Here is a 5195-nt window from a genome sequence, read left to right as displayed (position 1 = left end):
AGGGACCTAATGAATACAAGACGAATACTTTATTACCCTCAAAGGTCATTTTCCCTTGTAAAAATCGGTCCGAAATAACAACGGCATACTGATAGATTTCTATCAAAAAAGGACTTACGACATAAAATATGATCACCGTACGGAGATTACTAATACAGCTTAATAGTTTTGAAATTTATTTTCTAACTAGGTGTGAGATCCATGTATTACATGGGTTTAATTAAAAAAAAATAAAATTTTAATAATTTGAATAGTTTGAATTTATAAGAAAAATAAGAAAAATTTTGAATTATTAAAATTAATGAGATTTTAATGTATTGAATACATTACATATATAAACTATTTCTAATAAGTACTTTACATATATATTACCTTACATATTAAATGTGAAATTTTAATTTAATAAAATGAAAAATACAATAAAATGACAAGTGGAAAATAGAAAATTTAAAAATTCTAGAAAATATCATGTATCCAAATGAATGAGAAGAGGACATGTGGCAAAAAGACTTTCATTTATTATAGTAGATATGTGTCCTAAGTGCATACATAATGCACATATAATAAATATTAATTATGAAAAATATTACTATAATTAAATGTAAAATGAATTAATTATGGTGATTATTAATGAATTTTATATTTAATTTTGGTAATATTTTTTATAATTAACTTGTTTAACATTTAATTATAGTAATAATTATGATTAATTAATATTTCTTATATGTATCCTTAGAGCACATATTAAAAAATCTCAATTTAATAATAATAGTAATAATAATAATAATAATAATAATAATAATTACCATCAGTATTATTATTATATATAAGAAAAACTCATTAATATTAAGATAATATTCAACACATAATAGATTGACTATCGATAATTATATTAATGATTACGATTAAAAAGCAGAAAAGATTATTTTTAAAATAATAAGTGACAGTAAATAACGATAGAACAGCGACAAAAACCATATTATTCTAGATTATTTTTCGATAAGCTAATACATTTAAGGAAAATGATTTGTGAGAGTAGTTACTTTTTATCTTGTTCACATTTAGGTAACTTCATTTGTTTTTTTACACATTTACCATCTAACTTGTTAAATGTGTGTATATATTACCATTATCACCTGCTATTGGTAATAATAGTAATATGTGCACGTATTTAACAAATTACATGGTCAAATGTGTAAAAAAAATTATTTAAATATCAATATTTTTTTTACAAATTTCCTAAATTTTTTTTTTATAATTGCTTACAATATTTTTATGATATTTTTTTCGTACAACTTTCATATAATTTTAATATAAATGTTTTTAAACCAAATATTTTGTAAATGTTTAAATTTTTTCTTACAAGTATTTAACATTTTTTTACATTGTCATACAATTTTTTTATAACTTTCATAAATTTATTTCTAAACTTTCTTTTACAATATTTTTAACGTGTTTCACAGATTTTGTATGATAGTTTAATATTTTTTATAACATTTTAAAATATTTTTATTAAATATTAAAAGTTTATAAACTTATAATTAAAAAATATTAAAAAGTTGGAATACTTATAAAACATTTACATTATATATATATATATATATATATATATATATATATATATATATATATATATATATATATTGCTAAGTAATATTTTCTATTTATTTTTTTAAAAGACACTTCATACTTATTGTTACATGTTTAACTTTTTTTAATTTTATTATTAGATACTATTTACTTTAAAAATATTGTATGTAACACCCCGTTCTTTAAGTGTTTAATTATAAGTCCCTGAGATTTAAGAGGAATGGTAATTCTGGTCCTTTTGCGAGAAATGAGTTTCATTCGAGAAGGTTTCGGGCTGGTGTATGTGTTAGAAGCATTTGGGCTTCTCGTCACCCCCGTATGAATGTAAAGTTATTTGGGAGCGGGTTTAGATTAGAGTAGTTGCGGTGTTTTGAAGTTGATCATTGTTTATAGCTCTTTTGTGGTATAAGTGGATAAAGGGTCCCATGCATGCATGGCATGCATGCAATTATTGGTGAAGTCTGGCTGGGTACGCCCAACGTAAAGGGGCGAAAAGTTGCAGGTGGTCGGGTGATTACGCCCAGCGTACCAAGAAAGTACGCCCAGCGTACTCTCAGAAACCCCAAACCCTATTTTAGGGTCAACCACTATATAAGGAACATGTTGGTTCACCCCTTAGCCTCCTTATGCTCATCTTCAACCTCAAAGAAACCCTAGATCTCGTGTTCTCTCCATTATTGGGTGTGTTTAACCTTGGAAAGCTCTTTTTGGCAAAAGAAAGGTTTGAAGGAGAAAAGAGAAGTTGTCAAAGAAGAAGAAGAACGTGTGGAGCTTCTAGATCTGAAGTGATACCATCCTTTGGAGCTTGTTTGAGGTATAAAGCTTCTTCCTTGACCTTCATATTGTATAGATCTATGTATTTTGAAGCTTTGTCACCATCCTTGTCCCAAAAGTCCTCACCTTGTTGCATATTTCGACTTGGTCAAGATTATCTACCCTTTCAGACCTTTGGAGAGGTCTTGAGTGAGAAAAATGAGGTCCCAAGGGCTGTAGTTGTTCCATGTGTGAGATATATAGGTCTTAATGCATTAAGACCTTGGATTAAGAGCTTAAGGACGTCCCAAGTGATAAAGTCTGAGACTTTATGAATTCTAATCATATTTGGCCTATGGATCTGAAGTTTAGGCTTAAGAGCTTAAGCCATTAAGAGGTTAAAAGGACTTAATGAGCATTGCAGTTACGGCCCGCGTAGCGGGCCAAAGCCCCGATCCTCATTTGTGTTTCATTGCAGTACGCCCAACATACCAAGGAGGGTACGCCCAGCGTACTCCTCCTGTGGGACTTTCATTTTTGGGCTTTGAGTTTGGGCCGTTGATGGACAATTGGTTATTGAGCCAAGTCTGGGAATTTATGGATAGAGTATTTTGGGCCCAATTATTATTATGGACATTGGTTCTAGGCCCATTTGGTGAAGTGGGCCCAATCTGGTAAATTGGGCCAATGTTCGACTTGGTATGAGATCTGGACTTTGGTCTTGGCCCGATAAGTGGAAGTATGATTGACCTAATGCTTATTTTGTTATGTTGGTTAGTTCGGGATTTGCAGTGAGATGGTGGTTCGAGAGTCTGCTTCTTCAGTTCAGAGTATCGGCATTTGCGAGGTGAGTTATCCTTACTATATTGACAGGGTCTAAGGCACCAAGGCTGGCCCTTCATTGGATTGAGATTCGGATATGGTTGTTATGTTATTGCTTTGATATGTCTGCATCCTGGTAGCTAGGATGGTATATGCTAGAGACCTGGTTAAGGTCGATTTTCCGATTTGTAGAGTGATGTTATGCTAGTGACCGGTTAGGTCTGTATCCTTGTTAGGGTAATGATATGTTATGTGATCTGCTTGATCGGTTTGTGGATTATGAACTGTTATATGATTGTATGTTATGTGCACATGGTTGTTTGGAGTGGAGTTGGGTTGAGGCGGGTCCTGCTTTATGATGTAGGCCAAGATACCTAGGGCGGACCGGTTGTTCCGAACGCCCAGTGAGCGGTCCGGATAGGCTGTAGGCCCCACGAGGGCGGACCAGACATGCCGAGGCTCGGAGAGTGGAGCAGGCCGACTGAAGGCCCGATGCGGGCGGACCAGTCATACTGTAGACTCAGAGAGTGGACCAAATGGGTTGAAGGCTCGGTGCGGGCAGACCAACCACACTGCAAACTCGAAGGACATGACTAGACACGGAGGGTGGACTGAAGGCCGATACGGCAGACCAGTCACACAGTAGACTCGATATGCATGGCTGTTCTATGTTATGTTATGTTATGTATGCTATTTATGTTATGGGCCGGAAGGCAATATGTTATGGCCCGGAAGGCAATATGTTTTGGACCGGAAAGTCGTAGCCTGGAAGGCGTATATGTGGTTGGTATTTTGGGGGTACCTCACTAAGCTTTCGGGCTTACAGTTGTGGTTTAAATGTTTTTCAGGTTCTTCAGGAGACCGTGGCAAGGCGAAGGCGTGATCGTACCGCTCCTCGTGTTTATATTTATGGCATGATTCTGGGAATACTCTGATAATAAATGTATTGAAAACCTTTTTGTAATAACGTTATTAAAATGGATTGTTTTTGAAAAGTTTAAATTGTGTTGAAATTTTTGGTCGTTACAAGTTGGTATCAGAGCCTTGGTTTGAGTGAATTGGAGGAACATTCGTGTGAATCCAGTCTCAAATCAAGGAGAGTTTTCAAAAAGAGGATTTCAAATGGTTTTCAAATTAAGTAAAAAGAGGACGCGGAGGTATGATCAACCGGAGCCAATAAGTAACCCGAAAATACCATACATGATAATTGTTTTTGAGCTTTGATAGAACATCATGCTAGTACTAGGCTAGGGATCTTCAGGATTTCATGATAATGTTGCCTGTTTTATGATGCCTGCTAGCCTAGGGTTCCCTCTGTATGAGATTTCCAGTGTTCCTCTAAGAGTGAGGATCGAGCGCTTGCTATGTATATTTGTCACTAGGGTGTTGTGGTAGTACTTCATACAAATATGGGTAGGTGTGGATGGTAGTATGGGCCCGTACTACTGAAAGCACAGGACCCATACGCGTATCAGGGAAACCATGACCTCTAGGGTTGGGTTGAGAGTTGGTTCCCGGGATAGTAGGAAGTGTCTGAGGTTTTGTGGTTTATTTTCAGTATAGAGATTTCGAGGCATGCTGGGAGTGGATCCGTGTTAGGATCGGGTGCAGGGGAGGGAGTTCCGGACGGGTCAGTATCGCCCGAGGTTATCGGTCAGATGAGTACGCACGAGTTGGATGCGAGGATTCGTGAGATCCTGCATGATGAGGTTGTTGTATTGTTCCGAGCCGAGCTGCCGGAACTGTTTGGGTCGATCAAGACCACCATGGTGGAGTATTTTGATGAGCGCTATGCGGCTCTCACTGAGACGGCTATCGCGGCGGCTACAACGGCTGTAGCAGCGGCAGTGGGAGGAGCTAGTAGAGGTTTTCAGTATCGGGACTTCGATATTACGAAGTCTCCCACCTTTGATGGAGTCCAGGATCCGATCGTTGCTATGAGATGGTTATTAGACGTGGAGGGGTGTTTCTTCACGTGTTCATGCCCTGCTGATCAGAGGGTGAGGTGTGCTCTGAACCTGTTAAGGCTT

Source organism: Lactuca saligna, chromosome 7 (assembly GCF_052625555.1).
Source record: "Lactuca saligna cultivar CGN05327 chromosome 7, ASM5262555v1, whole genome shotgun sequence".
NCBI lineage: Eukaryota > Viridiplantae > Streptophyta > Magnoliopsida > Asterales > Asteraceae > Lactuca > Lactuca saligna.
The sequence above is the reverse complement of the archived record's forward strand: the minus strand, read 5'-3'. Positions refer to the sequence as shown.